Source organism: Sorex araneus, chromosome 3 (assembly GCF_027595985.1).
Source record: "Sorex araneus isolate mSorAra2 chromosome 3, mSorAra2.pri, whole genome shotgun sequence".
Classification (NCBI taxonomy): Eukaryota; Metazoa; Chordata; class Mammalia; order Eulipotyphla; family Soricidae; genus Sorex; species Sorex araneus.
Window position 1 is genome coordinate 60,675,602 of NC_073304.1, and position 22,410 is coordinate 60,698,011.

The 22,410-nt window shown below is 37.4% G+C and overlaps 1 protein-coding gene and 1 pseudogene across 1 annotated transcript in view; both read left to right on the forward strand.

Annotated features, from left to right (window-relative positions):
* The window catches only part of SLC25A21 (solute carrier family 25 member 21), a 520,315-nt gene that overhangs the window by 47,928 nt on the left and 449,977 nt on the right, over window positions 1-22,410 (forward strand). The window lies entirely within an intron of this gene.
* Window positions 20,082-20,991, forward strand: LOC129403322 (mortality factor 4-like protein 1; annotated as a pseudogene).

Below are 22,410 nucleotides of genomic sequence, written 5' to 3' on the forward strand. Positions count from 1 at the left end.
CTCAAGAGGACTCTGGTTATAAATTCCTTTTTTTTTCTTTTTGGATCCTTTTTGGATCTTAGAAATGGCTGCCGAAAAATTGTATATGAATTTATTCAGTTTGGGAAGCAGAGATTGAAAATTGGCATTTGATCTTTTGGAAACTGCTCAAGAAGTTAGAAACAAATGAAAGTTATTTGGCTTATGTATTTTAATTTCTCTACTGTTAATATTGTGTGACTATCCTACCTCATAGGTTTTGTCTCTTTAAGCCTATAAATACAATGCTTAAATAATTCCTCCAATTTCCCTATTCAACTTCTTACTTTCATCCACTAGTTTTGGGAGTATATGGGGTAGATTTATAATTATTATGTATGGGACAAGAGATATCAAAGGCATTGACCAGGAACTTACTGTAGTCCTACTTGATAATAATATCCAGTATTAAAAATAAAGTTTCCTCATGTTTTCATAATCATTGGCAGTTCAAGTTATTTTTTTCTATGCTAATATCAAAGTTTGGTAAAAAAACAAAGGAATTTTTCTGTGTCTGAAAGCATATTTGTACTCTTGTGGAATTGCTAAAAGTATCTGGTGTAGAAAGCTCATGATTTTAAATAGCTAAGGTATAAGAATGATTGGGTTGGAGTGATAGCACAGCAGGTAGGACATTTGCCTTGCACGCAGCTGACCTGTGTTCAATTCCTCCGCCCCTCTCGGAGATCACAGCAAGCTACCGAGAGTAGTACGACAGAGACTGGTCAGCTCCCCATGGCATATTTGATATGCCAAGAACAGTAACAACAAGCCTTCCACTGGAGACGTTCCTGGTGCCCGCTTGAGCAAATCGATGAGCAATGGAATAGTCTGTGATAAATTATGTAGTTGATAATACATTACAAATTTACCGGTCAGTGAGCCACTTACATTTTAGTATAGTTCAAATAATTAAGTTTAAAAAATAGTCTTATTATTAGCTTTTAGGTGTCAATTGCTAGGAGTGAATTGAGAGCCCTAAAATAAGGATCAACGATTTGTTCTGCCTATATTTAAAATCAAATTTATTGAATAGTTGAGTAGTTGTTTCAAGTCTCAAATAATTTCAAAATTATTTAGAAAAATAAATTAGACCACTATTAATAATAGGATGACATAGCTAGTTATAGATTTCTTCTTTGGGAGATGAAAAAAATCCACACAAAATAATTCATTATATTGTTATTAAACTATTTATTAATTTGATAAATTTGATAAAGCATAAAGCATGCATACCATCTTTTGGCAAACATAATGTGTCTGATGAACTGTATGTGTCCAATAACTATTTCTTTTTGTTTTGCTATCCTGTAATTTTATCTTAAGATTGCTCATTGTATTACATCTTTTAAGAAGGAGATGGCAGTATTGAGCCTTGGCTCTCATTTGACACCATTCAAAGGAGCTTAAATTTCTTCATAAATAAGTATCACTTGAGCTAAGTTTAATTTCATCACTTGGGATTTTACTTACTACCCTACCCCCTTGTAATCTCATATGGAGAATGAAAGAGTATTTGAATATTTATTTGATCTATCATACAAAGATACTATTAAATTACTTGTTCTTATTTCTGCACATCTAAAAATACCAATATGCACATGGGACATGTGGAAAGAACCTTCTTCTAAAATAATGAGGTTCAGCTCTAAAATGTGAAAGTATGTTTACGATGTGCCTATTTTTCAAAGACTTTGACAGGAAGAATTAACTTTACGTTTCCAGAACACACAGCACTTTACCAAGTCACATCTTATGGTAAATAAATGTTCCCTAGGAATAAATTTTTTACCACTCATTATTTTTCTTAAGTGATACACTAGTGCTAAGAGCATGAGTTTTTCCATGACTGGTTCCTGAAAAAAAGTTTAGATGGTGAAGAGGAATTATTTACTTAGTCTCCATTCACAACCACTGTTTGGCCTGCATTCCAAGTTTCAAAAGGATGATTCATGTACCTTTTAGATTGACAATGAAAAATAAGATGAATAACTTCACTTTGTCAATATCAAAAGCAATTTAACAGTGCATTTAAAAAATAGGTAGAAACTATGAGAAAGATAGAATGCTACTATGTAAAGTTATAGTAAGTTGTTTGTAAAAGTATAAGCCAAGATTAGCTAACTAAGCTGCTTTGTCAAAGGATCTGAAATGGCAGTTGGAATGGCATTCATTACTCCAGGTATGTTTTGAAAAGCTGTCCTGTCATGCTTAAAATATGGAAAGGCAATATTTTTAACACATCAGATTATGTGGTTTTCTTTGAAATCTGGGCTATCAAATCACAAGTGAAAAGAGATGTAATTGTTTAGTTTGATTATCATTGATGGTGGGATTTTCTTTTGCACCTTAATTTTATGTATTTGAAATTGCTGTTAAAATGTTATGTGACAAATAATTTATGGATTTAACTAAACCAGCAGGTATATTTGGTTTCCATTATAAATGAAGGACTCAACAACAAGATCTTCAATTCATATTGTTCTGATGAATTTAATGACATTACCTTTTTTTCTAAACCAAAATGAAATTTCTTCACAGCTGGATTCTTTCACTGTAGGTTTTAATCGCAAACTTTGAAAATGAGAACATACCTATTACTTTTTATTAAAAGGATGTGTTCTGGTTGGTTTGGAAAGGTCTTTTAGTAGGGGCTTCCACTAACATGCTTAGGGACTTAAAATGTAATTCTTATGCTAGAGAACTTAACATAACATAACTTCATTGCCTTTAGTAGCAACGAGTCTTGTGTTATAAGATGCATCTTGTGGGCAAACGTTTAGTCATTGTAAGGTAGTTATTTTTACTGTCAAAACCCAAATAAGAGAGGAATAATTAAAGCTTAGCTACCCTGGGTAACCCATTGGCCTGTCAATTCAGTATCAAACTCATCTTTGAAAGTGCCATATAAATGAAAATTATATGTTGTACATTATGATTCTTGAAACAGTGTTTTTTTTTTTTTTTTTAAATACCTTAGAATTTTATTTTATTTTATTTATTTATTTTTGCTTTTTGGGTCACACCTGGCGATGCACAGGGGTTACTCCTGGCTCTGCACTCAGGAATTACCCCTGGCAGTGCTCAAGGGACCATATGGGATGCTGGGATTTGAACCCGGGTCGGCCGCGTGCAAGGCAAACGCCCTACCCGCTGTGCTATCTCTCCAGCCCCGAAACAGTGTTTTAAATAAAGCAGGTGCTTACTTAATGTTCACTGGCTAACTTGTTTCATGACTATCCTTTACCAACATGTTTGGGTTTTGTTTTTCTTCTCAAAGTTATTCCCTTAATAAAATTCTTTAAAATGTTCTTTAATTTTGGTGATGGTGATGGGGGCTTTTGGGCTATGACTAGCGATACTCAGGACTTACTCCTGATGTCAGGAGACCATATGCAATATCAATGATAGTACCCAGATTGACTGCTTGCAAGGCAAGCATCCTATCTATTATACTATTTCTGCAAACTCTTTAAATGGCCTTTTAAACTTTGTTTTGGTTTTTGGGCCACCTTGAGTGATGCTTGGGCTTACTCATGGTTCTGCATTCAGGGGTCACTCTTGGTGGGGCTTAGTGGACCACATGTGATACTGGGGATTGAACCCTGCATGATAAGGCAAGAACCCTACCTACTATACTATCACTTTAATCTAAAAATGTTCTTATCCTTTGTGTTTGATCCTTTGTAGGACTATTTTCCTGGTCAGGTTCTATTTTACATACATGTGCATAATATGAACCTTTAAAAAATGTCCTTTGTTACATATGCTTTTATATTTTTATTATTAGTGTACCTTTCAAGCAATAATGATAGACTTTTTAAGGATAATATTAATTATAGTATCTGAGGCATACATGGGTTTTAATTCAATTAAAATGCACTTGGAAGTACTCAGTATGAAATCTTATACTGGTGTAAACTGAAGCAATTCATTAGTCTGATGTTTCAGTCATGCTTTAGTTGTCTTGCCAATGCTTTTACCTTCTGAATATATTTTAGACTGAAAGCTATTATCAAGAGAATCTCTTTAACTCTTCTCAGCAATCTGAATAGGCATGATATCAAAGTCAAATATACTATCCTAACCATTGATGGAGTCCTAGGAGGAACATTGACTTATTTTTCTCTATCATATTTAGTGTTACATAAGAGGGAAAGCAAACAACTGAAAATCTGAAGAAAAATGGAATGTCAGGACATACAAAGCGTGTTTTTCTTTTTTGCTATCACCATGTTCAGCTTATTTTTCTCTATCACATTTAATGCCTAATTAGATACATTAATGGAATATATAAATAATTAAAAGTAACTTTCAAATATCTTAGTGGTAAGTATATAAACAAGTGAATTGTTAGTGTTTCTAAATAAGGCAAACAAACCCTGAGAAAAGCCTTTGAGTTCTTTGCAGTTATGCGATTTAATGAGATTTAAAAACTAGTAAGTTTTCTCCTTTTTTCACCTTGTCTTCCATGCCAGGGTGGGCCTTATATACATTTGGTGGTGTGTGATCTCTATGGAGAAAAGCAATTTTCCTCTTGATGTTTATTCACTTAAATGCTCTTAAGACTCTTCTACAAACTAGTGGTGTAGAGGAGGAGAAATAAAAGGGCCGTGTCCTGTTTTCATTACTCTGTAGCATCAATTCTTGGCAAAATTTCATAGGACCTTGGCAGTACCGCCCTCATGGACCTGCACTTCATTATGGTCTGTAAAAAGCCTCCTCTCTTAGCCAGGCTTGTCAAGAGAGAGCCCAAGGGAGAAGACGCCAGCAAGTCTAGGAAATGGTCACTTGGTCTTAAAGAAATGCTCCCTGACCACTCAGTATTAGCTAAAGAATTAATGATATGATTGATGATATCTGGACATCCCAGAATTTGAACTGTGTGGATGTTATTCTGGATGAAAATATTATTTTTATCTCATTGGCAACAAAATATTTGTTATCTGCGGCTAAAGGGCTCATTTGTATCTACATATACATCCCCCAAAGTTTATATTTCACATACTCTTTTTTCATAATATCAAAGAAACTTGATTTGACTACAAAGCAGAAAGCATTAAGATTCATCTTTTCTGAAAACAAACCTTAACTGCCCCTCACCAATAAAATGGCATTCTCTTGTTAAATTATCTCTCACCTTCTCTCACCTACTTCCTTCCATATGGTGTTAATTTGAATGTGAAATATTAATAATGTGAAACTAAACACTTTACTTACTCTTAAAAGTAGCATTTTATTAGAACAATCTCAGAAAGCCGTTAAAGAAAATGATTTAAGTATTGCACAGCAACAAATAATAATGTCTAGTAAAATTAATTTTTTTGCTTTAAAAGTTTCTAATATACTCAGTCTATTTAGAAAACAAATGCATTTAATTGTTTCCATCTCTTAAATATGTCTAGTGAGTTCAGTTTTTAGTTGCTGTATAAATAAATTGGTCCTCATTGCATTGCGTTCTTTCAAACATTGTTTCAAATTAGAGCTTAATGTGGTTTGAACATTTTGCCAGAATAGTCATCCTACTTTTGTCTGAGGGTGGTTGATTACATCTATCTTTTCCAACTTACAAATGCCAATATATTTAGAAGAATGCAAACCCAGCCCTGAGACCATTTGTCATCACACATTGATTGTAGTTCTATATTTTATTATGCTACATAGGGGAAAAGCAAACAACTGAAGACTGAAGAAAAATGGAATGTCAGGACAGACTAAGCTTGTTTTTTTTTCTGCTATCACCATGTTCAGCCTATTTTTCTCTATCATATTTAATGCTTAATTAGATACATTAATGAAATATATAAATACTTAAAAAATAACTTTCAAATATCTTAGTGGCAAGTATATAAACAAATATGAATTATACTGAATGTAGCAGAGAAGGTGCAGTATTCAGAATTATGTTTTGTTAAGTATATATGACACTCTCAAATAATTAGAGAAAAATTTTGGAGGAAAAAAGACATTCTCAATAATAGAATAAAATATAATTGATTTATGCCTTTATCTACATGGTGTGCTATGGGTGTATTTGCCCAGTTTGTATCCACTCCATTCTATTTTACTGTCATGAGGAATGGAATTAAAGAAATAACAGACTAAAAATATTTAACGTTTTCTACCACAAATTTATCCCTCTGGGAAAAAAATGTTAAGTTGGAGATGTTTATGTGATAGGAAAAGGTATATTTTTTAATTCCATGTAGCAGAAAATGAGCAGACAGCCATCGCTGGTGTGTGGCTATGTTGACTGATTTCAGCCTCTTGCTGAAATTTCTTTTGGCCTGTTGAAATCTAATCTACCTGAAATGTCCATGAAACCCTCAGGATTGCTTTGTCAAGCTTTCTTAGTGTGGCTTGACACTTTTATTTTTTCATTTTTTAAATTTTTTTTAATTTTTAAAAAAATTTTTATTGAGTCACCATGTGGAAAGTTACAAAGTTTTCAGGTTTAAATCTCAGTTATACAATGCTCGAATACCCATCCCTTCAACAGTGCACATATTCCACCACCAAGAATCCCAGTATAGCTCCACCCCGCACCCCCACACCCCTAACCCCCCCACGCCCCTAGCCCCCCCACCCTTAGTCCCCCTGCCTGTGTAACTAATAAATTTCACTTTACTTTCACTTTGATTGCATACAATATTTCAACAAAACTCACTATTATTGTTTGGAGAGTCTCTCCCCTAAAGTCAGACCTGCTGAAAAGGAAGCATTAAATAATTTGTTTTCCATTGCTGAGGATGAAGAGGTATGAGGTCGAGTGACCACACTTAGCGGCCTCTCAGTTTTGGGTTTCTGTATTTTAGTATTTTAGTAACTAAGTCCAGAGAGATATCTGCCAGAAGTTGCATCATTGCCAACTTGTACTTCTCAGTTACATTATATTCCACATATGAGTGCAATCTTTCTATGTCTGTCTCTTTCTTTCTGACTCATTTCACTCAACATGATACTTTCCATGTTGATCCATTTATATGCAAATTTCATGACTTCATGTTTTCTGACGGCTACATAGTATTCCATTGTGTAGATATACCAGAGTTTCTTTAACCAGTCATCTGTTTTGGGGCACTCTGTTTTTTTCCAGATTCTGGCTATTGTAAACAGTGCTGCAATGAACATAGAAATACATATGCCATCTCTACTATACTGTTTTGCCTCTCCGGGATATATTCCCAGGAGTGGTCTTTTAAGAACTGAGTTAGTGTTCAGACTCCCTGGTGATCTTTGCCCTCATAACTTCGAGGTAAAGACTTTATTGGATGTTGTCTGTTTCTACTTTTTAATTAATAAGTATATTGAGTTTTTGATAATTATAATATCATCTAAACTGGTTTAGCAAAGAGATCCTAAAATATAGTCACCCAAGGAAATATAGAAGATTTTGTTCTACAAGGTGAAGTAATATAGGCTACATCTATATTTCTGTCGTTTCCCTAGAATATAATCCTGCTCTGCATAGCAAAAGTTGGATCATGCCACGGAGTCTTTATTCTAGCCTAAATTGGTGGGGAGTGTTTATAACAGGGGAGGGGACACTTAATATACTTCCTGAAATTGCTTACATCACTATTTTCACCTACTATTAGCTATAATTTAATCATATGGCTACACCTGGCTGTTAAAGTATTCTGGGAACTGTAGTAGGCTATAGGTAATTAGGTATCCAACTAAAAGTAAGTAGTACAGTAGGGTGTTCTATTATTAAAAGGAAGGATAAAGTGAACAAATATTTAAGGGCAATTAGTGGTCTTTGACAAAGAACTCTAACTCAGATTTCTGATTTTCTCATTTTTTCTCTCGTTTTTCTTCCTTCATCTTCATTTAACCTCTTTTTTTTGCTTACTGTTTTCTCTTCCTTATGTTATTCTATAGTATTAGTAGTGTTAGTGTTCATCCTAAATATATAATGTTCACCAATAACCCATACCCTACAATGGAGCCTAAAGTATTTTAGGGGCCCTGTCAACTATAGGTTAACTTTTCCCATGAAATCTATTGCCCTTATTACCTTTAACCCATTCTGGAGCAGGTTTGGGATGGAGGAAAGAAGAGAAAGGAGAAGGAAACAAAAATTAAAGAAAATGAGAATATATGTTTTATGAAGACAGAATTTCCCCCCCCCAAAAAAAAGTCTATCCTTAACATACCCAAGGCATTATTGGTATTCAAATTATCATTCATCTTTAAGTGAATGACTGCATTCATTTTTCACATTTTTTGGCCTCATTTATTATAAACTTTCATCTCCTCCAACAATCACTGTCACTGTCATCCTGTTGCTCATCGATTTGTTCGAGCGGGCACCAGTAACATCTCTCATTATGAAACTTATTGTTGCTGCTTTTGGCATACCCAATACACCACAGGTAGCTTGCCAAGCTCTGCTGTGTGGGCGAGATACTCTTCGTAGCTTGCCAGCCTCTCCGAGAGGGGTGGAGGAATCAAACATGGGTCGGCTGCGTGAAGGGCGAATGCCCTACCACTGTGCTGTCGCTCCAGCCACTCCTCCAACAATGTTAGTTTTTAATTAGAGAAATATTCTTTTCATGCAAAATAGCAGCCTATCTGATCACTTGGCTTGGTTTTGTGTCATGATAATGGATTTAATTATTATGTATAAGAGAAAGTATATAGAAAACAATATTTTTTCTCCTGTGAGGGAAGTGAATTGTTATAGAGTAGAACTATGGCACTCACTAAAATAAAATAATTATTTAAAATTATTCTATTTGACAGCACTAACTTTTCAAACCAGAGGTGAGTGATGGCAAGAGAAAAAGGGTTTGTGTTTTTGTGAAAGATGGATTCTACATCATTCCTATGAGCTTGGGATGTACTCCGGGGGAGGAGCTAGGAGGCACAAAGCCCAGTAGTTTGAATTGATTTTCATGAAGAGATTGCCATCAATTTCTTACTTCTATTCCTTTAAGCTCCTTCCCAGAGCTCTAGGGCTCACTATCAGTATTTAGAAACTAAAATCTGTTTTTTCCCCCTGCCCCGTTACCCAAAGGAACCAGGGAAGGAAGAAACCTCGGGGATTGTGAAACTTACTAGTTTGTAGTTTGATTGGGGAGAAGAGACAGGTAGGTGACTAGTGAAACTCATGTTGAACTTATCAGTAAATTTTGTTGAAAATTAAAAAAAATGGTGGGAGGTTCTTATTCTAACAAAAGTTAAAAAACTTACTATTGAACTGAATTTATTTTACAGATGGAAGTTCCAAGAAGTAGGAGAGAATTGTTATTTAGGTAATTTTCAAAAACAAAGTCAGGTCCAGAATTTATGTATTCTTTCTTCTGAGCTGATATCTTCTTAGTGCTATACATTTATTGGCTCCAAAGTATCCTTATATAAGTGTTTGTCATTGTTTTATTTATGGTTTCTTAATCAAGTTATATGGTATGTTTTGGCTCAAACAGGGTTTTTTATACTCCATTGTGAAGTTGTCTGGAAGTGAAATATTTTTGGTATCATGGATTTAGCAGACCATGATTGACATGGCAGAATCCTTAAGGTAACTGAAAGACAGTGCTGACAACACAATGGAGAGATTGGATTTTAGAGGGAAAAAAAGGGTTAAGAAGAACCCCATCACCCCTCTCTTGTGCTCTTGTGCTTTTCAGCCCAAGCAGGTGCCTTTTTCTTCCTTTTTGGGTCACACCTGGTGATGCTTTCGGGTTACTCCTGGCTCTGCACTCAGGAATTACCCCTGGCGGTGCGCAGGGGACCATATGGATGCTGGGAATTGAACCCGGGTCAGCCGCGTGCAAGGCAAACGTCCTACCCGCTGTGCTATTGCTCCAACCCAGGTGCTACTCTTTTGTACCGTTTTTGCTTGATTTTGTTTTCTTGGACATACTGGTGATGCTCAGGGAATGCTCCTGGAGGGACTCAAGGAATCATATGGGGTGCTGGACATCAAAACTGGGTCAGCCATGTGGAAGGCAATGGTCTTACCTATGTATCTTTGTTGTATCTTTGTATCCCTTGCTTGTGTCTTTGTTGTAACATTTCTGTATATGCTTTGGTTTTTGTCAAAGAAATAAGACTCTCTTGTCGTTATGAGAGCCTATACACATTGTATTTAAAGTAGATGTGCTGAATCTTCTAGAATTCACTGAAACTCACCTTTTTTTCTGTATGCCTATGAGGAATTTTGAGACATGTGAAAGTTGCCTTTTTCCTGCTATTTAGTATCTTATTTTGCATTTAATAATGAAACAGCTCCTCTAGAGACTAGTTTTCTGGCTAACTAATGCCTTTACAAACCAATATAATTTCTTAACATAAAACGTAAGTAATAGAAGTTCAGAGGAAATGAGCTCTTAGATTCCCTAGAGCATGGCTATAAAGTCTGAAGTTGTGTTCACAAACTATTGTTTTACAGCAATTACACAATTTTTTTTAACAAGTAAAAAATGTTTTTCATGAAAAGCACAGGTCAACCTAAAGTCAGAAAATATATTTCTTAGAATAAGAAAATTATTATAAGAATAATATTATAAAGTTTGTCCAAAATATTTTAATAATACTTTAATTGTTGTCTTTAATTATATTCAATTAATCAGTGCTTTGATTTTGGACTATGTTAATTTTTGCATCTTTTGAGAAATATGACTGACAAAAATTATTTATCAAACTGCTTTCTAAATTTCCTTAAAGATTCAAGTTATCTACTAAAAAAGGATTAGCGAACAGCATGACAAATTTTAGTATAAAAATGTAGTAATGAACCTAAATTTAAGCATCTACCATTATTTCCCATTCTGAAAGATGCCTCAAGAACTATGATAAAGCCCTGCAATATAAAAACCAAGTGATGTATTTACTCTTGGGCAGTTAATTAGAAGTAAAAATAAGGCTAGCAGGCTAGCACATGGATCGTCTTGCTGCATGAAGTTATTTGCTTTCTCCAGGACCAACAAATAAATATGAAATAATTTCTTCAGAAGGCCAAGATGACATGTATATATTTTAGCTCAATCTTTGGTACTGAAAACCATGTATATATTCTAATGACTAATGGGTCAAATTTCATTGAAGCAAAAAGTTTTACAAATGCCACAAACCTGATACCTTAAGTTATATTCCAAGAGGAATTCTCTTCCTCTCTCGCACTTCTTACCTTTCCCTCCTTTCTTCTTACCCTTTTCGCCCATGTCTCATACCCTCTTGCTCCATTCTTTTGTCACTTCTTTTCCTTCCATGGACCCCTTGTTTTTAGACTTGATCAGATACCTTATGTTTAGTGATGTTGTTAAGTGGTATTTTCCTTAAAGAAGACATCATTGATACCATGGTAATTTATCTCATTCTGAAACTCTTACTAAGATTTCACCCATTTACATATTATATTTGTGTCATCACTGTATCACTGTGGCATTATATAAAAAATTTTATGGGGTTCAAAAGATTGAAATTTATTTAATTATAGGTGAAAACTGTGACCTAAACTCTTATTTTTTAAAGTGGGACAGAACATAAGGAGAAAAATACTCAAACAAATATACTTAAAGTCTTCCATTTTATTCCAACAGACATGAATACACTTAGTAAGCTATCAGAGAAGGGTAAACAAAGTGATAGATTGATGTGAAATAGCCATATGCCAGAAATTGGAATGTGGGGGATGAATGTTTGAAAAACAGGGAACAAAAGTTGAAAACCAACTAGGGATAAAACAATGAAAAAAATATGGGTGTGGTCTTGAAATTATATGTGTGAGAAAGAATCATTAACAGTGTTATAAAATATTGAATCTCAATAAAATTCAAAATATATACCTTTATTCTTTTATTTTTTATGTGTTTAGGTATTGGGCCACATTTGACAGTGTTCAGGGATTATTCCTGGCTCTGCACTCAGGAATCACTCCAGGCAGTGCTCAGGAAACCATATGGAATGCTGGGGATAAAGCCTGAGTCAGCTGTGTGAAAGTCAAGTGCCTTACGCATTGTACTATCTCTCCAGCCCCCATACTTTGGTCTTTTAAAATATCTTTCCTTTTCATGTTGTGTGTGTGTGTATGTGTGTGTTTAACTTTATGGTTCAAAAAGGTAGAACATGAAGAGTGAATATACACACACATATCCCACTATCTCATGCTAGAAATTACACTTTGTAATTCCCGATATGATATTTTTCTTACTTTCACCTGTCCCTAAACATACAGCCTTAACCTGTGAAAGAACTCACATCTTGTAATTCCCAGTGTCTCACAGGTTTTCTTGATTTTCAATCTGTTGCTATGCAAGGTCTCAAAGGCCTCAATACCTGTTTTCCTCTGTAAATGATTCAAAACTTTCTTTCTGATGAACTGTTTAGCAGAACTAGCCTTTTAAACTTTATTTAAATAATAAATGCATATTATTTTTTATTCTACTCATTTTTCTTGCTCATGGAGTCAACCATAAAGTGGACGTTATATAATGAATGTAGCAAAACTTTCTTTTCAAGTTTCTTGACCTAGTTTCTGGTTCGGTAATAATAGTTAAGAATGATTCAATGATTTGTTTGTGCTCCATTCTGATACCAAGGTTTTTATCTCAAGTGTTTAATTTGTAAAAACGAAAAGCCTTTATATATTCACAGACAACCGGTTCCTTAGCAAACATGAAGCACCTACCTTCATGTGCTGCACAGGATTGGGAGTTAACTGTAAAAGAAGTTTCCTATTCAGTTATGGGACATTTGTACCATTTTAACAAACCTTACATTTTCTCTCTTTTGCTTCATGCCTCTGCAATGTTATTTACTTATTTTTTTGGGGGGAGGGGCACACTCAGACATACTTAGGGCTTACTCCTTGTTCTGCTTTCAGGGATAACTCCTGACAAAGCTTGGGGGACCATATGTGGTACTGGGGATCACACCAGAGTCAGTTGTGTACAATACTAGCACCCTACACACAGTGATGTCATTCCAGGCTAGCAATGTTATTTTTAGAGGCATAAAAATATTATAATTGACATTCCTATTGTATAGGCTAGAATATTATACATAACAATATTAATTAAGAGCCTTACCCATGATAATAGAATAGGAACTTTCTGAGGGGTGAATTATGAAATATATTGCCTATTATTGAAGACTCCTGAGAATGTCAGGAGATATTATTAATAATTACCCTAGGGCAAGAGGCATAGATAAGACTTTCTAGGGAACTAGGCTTGGAAATTCCAGTTATTAGTTGTGAATAACTGAAGACTCAAGTACCTGAATCTTTCTTTTTGGCTTCATGTTCTTTCTCATTAAGTGAGAATATAATGGCACTGTCTGTATCACTGTCATCCCATTGTTCATCAATTTGCTCGAGCAGGCACCAGTAGTTTCTCCATTGTGAGCCTTCTTGTTATTGTTTTTGACATATTGAATATGACACGGATAGCTTGCCAGACTCTGCCGTGCAGGTGGGATACTCTTGGCAGCTTGCTGGGCTCTCTGAGAGGGACGGAGGAATCAAACCTGGGTTGGCTGCGTTGCAAGGCAAATGCCCTATAGTATACCGCTATACTATCACTCCAGCCCAAGAAAACATAGTATTGATTTCATAATCATAATGATGTGTATGAATTGGATGAGTGAAATACTTGGAATATTTATTGTACATAGTAGACACTTTAAGATTGGTAAGATAAATAAAACATGACTCTTGACCCACATAATTACTTGGTTTTATTTTTTATTTTTATTATTTATTTATTTAATAATGTAGTAGTACTGCTGTTTGTTCAGCCATTGATTAAGCTGATTGAATTGGGCATGAATGCCACATTACTTTTTTAAAAAATTTTATTGTATCACCATGAGATAGAGTTACAAGTTTTGATATTTGAGATTCAGCCATATAATAATGAAACACCCATCCCTTCATCAGTGCACATTTTCCACCACTAATGTCCCCAAATTCCCACCCCCCCACACAAACACATCCCAGTCCTCACCCTGTCTCTGTGGCAGACATTTTTCCCAATACTCTTTTTTTAAAAAAAAAATTATTGGATCACTGTGAGAGAGTTACAAGCTTTCATGTTTGACATAATGATCAAACACCCATCCCTACATCAGTGCACATTCCCCACCACCAATATCCCCAATATACCCCCCCTTTCCCACCCTCCCCCTGCCACCATGGCAGACAATATTCCCCATACTCTCTCTCTACTTTTGGGCTTTATGGCTAGCAACAAAGACACTGAGAGGCCATCATGTTTGGTCCATTATCTACTTTCAGTACACATCTCCCATCCTGACTGATTTCTCCAGCCATCATCATTAGTGATCCCTTTTCTATTCCATCTGGCTTCTCCCCTCCGCTCATTAAGCAGGCTGCCAGCTATGGGGCAATCCTCCTGGTCCTTGTATCTACTGTGCTTGGGTGTCAGCCTCATGTTATGTTATTCTATACTCTACAAGTGAGTGCAGTCCTTCTATGTTTGTTCCTCTCTTTCTGACTCATTTCAATTAGCATGATACTCTCCATGTCTATCCACTTATAAACAAATTTCATGACTTCATCTTTCTTAACTTGAAAGGGGGTGAGAAAGTTCACACAAAGCATAATGCCCAAAATGAGAGAAAGAGTACTGGGGAACCTGGATGCTCATCCCATCTTTGTATGACGCTAGTCCATTTTGGGATCCAATTGGGAATCTCTGGGCCAGGGATATTGGTGTGCTAAGATGGCACCTGTAGGCAAATTGTGGGCTTGACAACCCCTCAAGCTGGGTGGGTGGGGACCCGGGAAGAGACAGCCCAGGTCTTCTGCCACCAATGCAGCTTGGAAATTTAGTCCTGGAACCCATATACTGGGGGAGCATTGCTTGTGGAAGCTGTTGGTCACCAGGATTCCATCTGGAGTAGGCGGAGAGACTACACCTGCTCCATCTGGGATGCCCCAGTGAAATTGGCTCGGTATGGGGCTGGGAGAGATCTCTGGTGCTGTGATGTCTTCTGGGACTTGCTGTTGTGTCTCTGGGTCAGGGATGTTCATATGCTAAGATGGTGCCTGGAGGCAAATAGTCCTGGAACCTGCATATCTGGGCCTTGCTTATGGAAGCTCTTGGTCACCAGAATTCCATCTGGAGTAGGCGAGGAGACTATACCTGCTCTACCTGGGGTAGCCCGGTGAAATTGGCTTGGTATGGGATCCAGAGAGATCTCCGGTGCTGTAATGTCTGCTGGGACTTGCTGCTGTGTCTCTGGGCCAGGGTTGTTGGTGCGCTAAGATGGTGCCCGAAGGTAAATTTTGGGCATGACCATCAGTCTGCTGGGTGGGTGGCACCCAGGGAGGGACAGACCAGGTCCTCTGCCTGGAGATTTAGTCTTGAAACCCACATATGGTGGGGGGTAAGGGGGCTTGTTTGTGGAAGCTCTTGGTTACCGGGATTCTGCCTGGACACTGGCTCGGTACGAGGCCTGGAGAAATCTCCAGCACTGTGGTGTCTTCCGGGACTTGCTGCTGTGTCTCTGGGTCAGGGCTATTGGCGTGCTAAGATCCACATTACAAAAATTTCAGCAGATTATATCTTGATGAGGACCACCCTGAGACTGGAGTCAGGCTGGGCGTATGGAGATTTTGGACTGTGGACGCAAGTGGCTGCTGGGGCTCTGCTTGGGCAGGCACAGGCCAAGCCACCCCCTCCAATTTGCCCCAGTCTGTTTAGCCATGCACAGGTCCAAGTTTAACTTGATCTCTTTCAAGATTTATTTAAGGGTCTCTGAAGTAAGGACACTAGTAAAGCTTACAGGGTGGTACTTGAGTTGGTTTGTGGGGGTGACTGCCAGTGCTTCCATGTGTACTGGGAAGTGGGGAAGGTAGCCCATCCCAACTCTGAGAAAGCCTGGAGATTTTAGTCACAAAACCTGCATACCAGAATTTTCAGCAGATTATATCTTGGCCAGGTCCCTCCTGGGACGGTGGAGTCAGGCTGGGGTTATGGCGGCCATTTTGGATTGTGGAAGCAAGTGGCTGCAGGGACTCTGCTTGGGTGAGACACCAGGCCAACTCACCCCCCCCCTCTGATTTACCCTCGTCTGTTCAGTCATGCACAGGTCTGAGCTGATCTGTGGCTTTTGATCTTGTTTGAGATATATCTATGGGTCTCTGAAATAGGGCTAATAAATGAGCTTATACAGCTGAGCCGGAGGTGATTTGTGGGCATGGCTCCCACATACCTAGCTTTTGGCCATTTAATTTCTTGGTAAGCTTGATCCCAAGTTGTTGGGGTCTGGCCAAAGACACAGCAGTAGTTTTGGGGTATCAGGAAGCCTGAAGGCACCATCAGGATGCTGATGAACTTGCCCTGCAGGTACAGGTTAACCTGTTGGAGGCACTATACCCCCGAATTACTTGTTTTTAAAAGAAAAAGAAGCTATTTACTTAAAGCCATTCACCAGAGAAATAGTACTTCAGGTATTTACTTTGCACACAACTGACCTGCTTTTGATCCCTGACACCCCATATGGTCCCCTGAGCCCCATTAGGAGTGATCCCTGACTACAGAACCTGGAGTGTGCCCTGTCACTGCTGAGTGTAGCCTCCAAAGCAGGAAAAAAAAACAAACATTTATTTTAAACTGGAGAGTTTTCCTAGAAAACTGAGCTTACCTGTGGGGAATGGGTGGGGAGGGTCCCTAGGACAATGGTGAAGGGAAGGGGGCACTCCAGTGGGTGTGGTCTTGGAGTGATTTATGCATGAAACTATTATTAACAGTAGTGTAAATTATAGTCCCTCAGTTAAAATGAGTGGGGGTAGGTAGATTTCTAAATAAGATCTAGAAAAAAAGCATTCTTTTATATCAGCGCAAATTTCTGAATTAGTTTCTTAGAATATTTTCTAATTTTTGGCTTTAAATATCTGTGTCTGAAATTATTATCTGTGCTAATGATGCTTAGTGACATAATACAATTATTATTTTAGTGTGCAAATATTAACATTACATGGTAAGACAGCATTTAAAAATTTTTATTGAATCACCATGAGATACAGTTACAAGCTTTCATGTTTGAGTTACAATTATACAATGATCAAATATCCATCCCTCCACCAGTACACATTCCCCATCACCAATCTTCCCAGTATTTCCCCTTTCCCATCCTCCCCCTGCCTTCATGGCAGACAATTTACCCCATACTCTCTCTCCTTTTGGGCATTATGGTTTGCAATACAGATAGTGAGAGGTTATCATGTTTGGTCCTTTATCTTAGAGTTAAAAATAAATTGAAAAGCACACTTGAATTTGGAAATACAGAGAAAGGCTTTTCTCTTCACTTTACATTGTGGTGATTTAATTTTGAGGGCAAAGGACCCACATCTTCAGCCCTATTAGGACATCTTAGATTTTTTTTAATCTTTTGTATTCAAGATCAAATACTTTGTTCCCTCTTAACTCTTTTCATTCTATGTTTACGGTAAGGCTGTGACTGAAATGAAATTATCACTGATTTGATACCCAGAACAAGAAGTTCATTATCTTGTATATTTGGTAGTGAGTGATTTCTAATCTCCTTTCTATGTTTTACAGTTTGATTTTACTTTCCATTATCACTATCGCTATCATCCCATTGATCTTTGATTTGCTCAAGCAGGCCAAGTAACATCTCTATTTGTCCTAGCTGTAAGATTTTAGCAGCCTTTCTTTACTTGTCCTTCCCAACAGTGCCGCATTAGAGGCTCTTTCAGGGTCAGGAGAATGAGAGCCATTATTGTTACTGTATTTGGCATATAAATACACCATGGGGAGCTTTCCAGGCTCTCCTGTGCATGCAGGAAGCTCTCGGTAGCTTGCCAGGTTCTCCGAGAGGGAGAACTAGGCTATCAGATTGGTTTATAGTGTCTGGGTGTTGGCCATTCATGGGATTACACGCAGGGAGGATCGGCAAGTCGGGGGTGCAGGGGTGGCAGTTTGTGGATGTGACTGCCTAGCTACTGGAAAATAGGGAATCTGGGAGGAAGAGGCCCAGTCCCGATCTGAGCAAGCTTGGAGATCTCAGGCCTGAGTCCCACACACCTGGGTTCCTCTGCTGGCTCCTTCATGCATGAGGCTCGTCCAAGCATGAAGAGAGTGGCCTTGAGCATGGCTGTGGCTGGGTTCTGGAGGTCTTTGGCTGCAGGGGCTCTGCTCAGGGAGGGGAGGGTAACTCAACCCATCCCCACCGAGGGGCCCAGATGAAGATAGCCAGGCGCGGGGGCAAGAGACTCTGTCTACTTTCTATTATTTGGCTAAAATGATGGCATCCAGTTCTTAATATTTTATTTTATTTTATTTTATCCTCTTTTTATTTATTACTATCTTCTGTTTTTGCTTTTGTTTAGAGGCCGTACCTGGCAGTGCTGGAGGCTACTCCTGGCTGGGAATTTGGCTGGGGGCTGGGAAGGTCACTCCTGCTGGTGTCCCAGGGCATATACTCTGCCAAGGATCCTGCATGCAAAGCATACACTCCAGCCCTCTAAGAGATTTCCCTAGACACACACACACATACATGTGTGTGTGTGTCTAAAAGACATGTGTATATATATGTTTTACATATATATACATTATACATATATATGTCTTAAACTACCATTATTCTCAGTATTTCTCAACCTTTTCAGGAATAGCAGTGACACAATAAGGTAAGGTAAGAGCAGGAAATCCTAAGAAACTAGGCAAAGTTCCAAGAGAGAGAATCATGTGTATTACATTTAAAAATAATTTAAAAAAATTTTAAGTTCTAACACCTATGACTCATACATATAATAAGTGATATTGTTTTCTAGTCACATTACTTTAACATTTTGAAATTGTTTTTACATATAATATGCATAACATTATCTTATTCAATGTATTATCTTTTTGAAGCAGATATTCTCATCATTTTGAAGATGAGGAAGCTAGAATGCAAGAATTTACATAAGAAATTTAATAGTAAAGTTTAGAACTATAAGTTATAGAGAAAATAAAATCAGCCATAGCTCATTTCATTACTCAGATATAACTATTGTTAACATTTTAGTTTATTTATTTTATTACTTTTTCTATATGTATATTTTATGAGCATATTTAAATATATGCCATATTTTGGTATGATATTTTGCTTTATAAATTTATCATTGTAATATCACTTAAAATCTTTTTTATTTTCTATTTTGTTTTTGGGTCACACCTGACAATGCTCAAGGTTTACTTCTTGTCCAGCTCTTAGAAATTACTCCTGGCAGTGCTTGGGGGATGGACTATATGTATGCTGGGGATCAAGTTTGGGTCAGCCACGTGCAAAGCAGTACCTTACCCACTGTACTATCTCTCTGGCCTCCAAATCTTTACAAGCCATCATTTAAAATCCACTGCACAACTATAAAATTTATTAGATAATTTTTAAATTAATGAATATGGACCTTTTTTTTACATTTTTAACAAAACAGAATTATAATGAATGTTTCTTTCTTTCTTTTTTCTTTTTTGCTTTTTGGGTCACACCTGGTAATGCACAGGGTTTACTCCTGGCTCATGCACTCAGGAATTACTCCTGGCATTGCTTGGGGGACCATGTGGGATGCTGGGAATCAGACCTGGGTTGGCCTCGCGCAAGGCAAATGCTCTACCCGCTGTGCTATCGCTCCAGCTCCAATGATGAATGTTTCTTGATGTGAATATTTTTCAATTGTCAAGTGACTGCATTTTATTTTATTTTATTTTGTGTCAGGCGCTTTTCTTCTCTCTCTCCATTTGGGCATTGTGGTTTGCAATATTGATACTACAAGTCTAAAGCGATTGCATTTTAATGGGTATCTGGGGGTATAAAAACATAAAGATCACCCATAGGCATCTTGTGTAATAAATGGTTTCCATTTGTAGAATTGGCCAAGACTTGGGTATATTTCACAAGCCATCAAAAAGGAACAGTCTAATCTACAGAGGAACTTAGTGTTTTCACTTTAGCTTTATCCATTTTGTGATTACAAAGAAAGTGTCAGAAAAGCAAATCCAAGGGACTGATGGCTCTGTGTGTGGTAGAGAGTAGTCAGTGATGTCAGGTGGTGGGAGGAGAAGGCAGTGAATTACTTATTAATGGAACCCAAGCAGGACCTGAAGTCTTAATTCAGGGTGGGTGAGTGAGTGCTGTTTTCATGGGCCTCTTTATGAAGTGTGTAAAGGTTGCCATAAAGGAAAAATAAGTGAAATATTTTATACAGTGGTTAGAATAAAAACTGGGATGAATGGTTACAGAAAGCAGAAGGCTTCAAATATGTGGACTCTAACCTGCAAAACAGTAAGAACCTCAAAAATCTAATTAGAAAGCAAAAAGGGGGGGAAGAAAGGAAAACCCAAAGTTCCTGGGAATATAGGCGGTCAGAGTACCAGTACCTCAGTCTCCTCAGAAGAAAAGAGCTGAGTAGAAGTGAGCCCATAGTTGAAAATGAGACTTTCATGAATGAAGGTGAAAGTTGAAGTAACAATTACCAAGCAACTAAAACCATGGCTGGTTGATGACTGGATTTTAATTACTAGATAGAATAAGCTCTTCTATCTCCCTGCCTAAAAGAATGTAAATTCCATTCTAAAGAATTATGCAAATTATAAGAAATCTTGCAGCAACACAGGTAATATGCTATCAGTGAAATTGTGGCAGGGATAGAAATACTTCAGTGTAATGTTGGGTACTTAACTTCTGTATAAATTTGAGAGACTGCAATATGGTGAAATCCTAGCAGGCCACCCCGATGTCCCTCTATCCCAGTGTATGGTGCATCACACCTGCTACGAGTGTAAGAATTGGTGCTGTGTTTGTTTGGACATCTCCAAATTTGAAGAGCCTACTTTATTACTGAATTACTCTCATGATTTTCTGAAGCACTTGGTGAAAAATTCTGCAGCTCTGTTTAGTACCAGCAATTATGAAGTAGCACCTCCTGAGTGCCACCAGAAAGCAATGGCACTTATGCTTTGGGGTATCTCTCTAACACACTTCTGTTCTTAGTCCTCTTGTACATTTGATGTACTTTGAAAACATTATTAGTGTATAACAAAGTTGATGTTTGTTTCCGGTTTGAGTTTAAAATAAAAATTAAAGGGGTTACATTTCCATTCTCTCTCTAGTTAATTCTCTCTCTCTCTTAACTTCAAAGTTTTTACCAGTGTATTCAATGATGGATGATGGAGATAGGTACCATAATATTTTATTACCTTCTTGACAAAACTGTTTGTGAATACTGATGTTCCTATTCCTTTGGCACTATGAATTTTGACATTATGTGTTAATGCTCTATGACAAGTACTCTGATTGATAGCCAAAGATTTGATGCAGTGTTTATACCCAAACACACGCACCTATTTGTGCCATCCCCCCATTTTTTGCTTTTTGGGTCACACCCAGTGATGCTCAGGGGTTACTCTTGGCTCTGCAGTCAGGAATTACTCCTGGTGGTGCTCAGAGAACCATATGGGGTGCTGGGAATTGAACCCGGGTCAACCATATGCAAGGTAAATGCCCTACCCTCTGTGCTATCGCTCCAGCCCTTGTGCCCTTTTTAAATGGTGCTTAAACAGCCCACCCTTTGCAGGTCATCCATAGTGTTCCTTTGGCATCTTACTTTTGTTCACATTGTAGGACGGTGGCTTTTTTCCTCGAGATTGTGTCAATGCATGCTTGCCATAATAAAAACAATGCCTTATGTGGCTGCATTGTTCTGCAAAAGTCAATCTTTTACGAATTGTTTTTCAGATCTTCAATAAATTGTTTCTTTGTTTCAAAATAAGCAAACATAGAAGAAATAATAAAGGGAAAAAAGTGAAAATGTAGTATTTGCATAGTAGGTTTTTGGCCACCCCTGACAGTGATCAGGGCCTTCTCCTTTTTTCTTTACTTAGGGATCACTCCACGAAGTTCTTAGGGGACCATATGTGGTGCCAAGGATGGAACTGGGGTTGGCAGCATATAAGTCAAGTTGTTGCTAAGCACAACACAATCTCTCTGGCCCAGTGAATATTTTAGAGGTGGAGAATATGAGGAATATCTGTGTTGATTAGGATCACAGAAATGGGACAGTTTCTGGTTAATGTGTTTTGTAAACATTTCTCACTCCTCTTTTCGAATATTTTTGGGGAGAGGCATACCTGACAGTGCTCAGGATCACTCCTGGCAGGCTTGGGGGATCATCTAGGGTGCTGGAGATAGAATCCAACCTGTTGTGTGCAAGACAAACGCTCTACCCACTATACTATCTCTCCAGTCCAGGTATTAAAATTTAAAAGTAGGATCGAATGAATGATGAAAAGCCTAACACAAAATGTATGTTTCTAAAATAATCATAATTTTAACTTAATTTCTTAAGTTTGTCATGACTGATACTTGGCAACTAACTTGGCTAATGGTATTAGAGTAATGAATGGGCTGAGT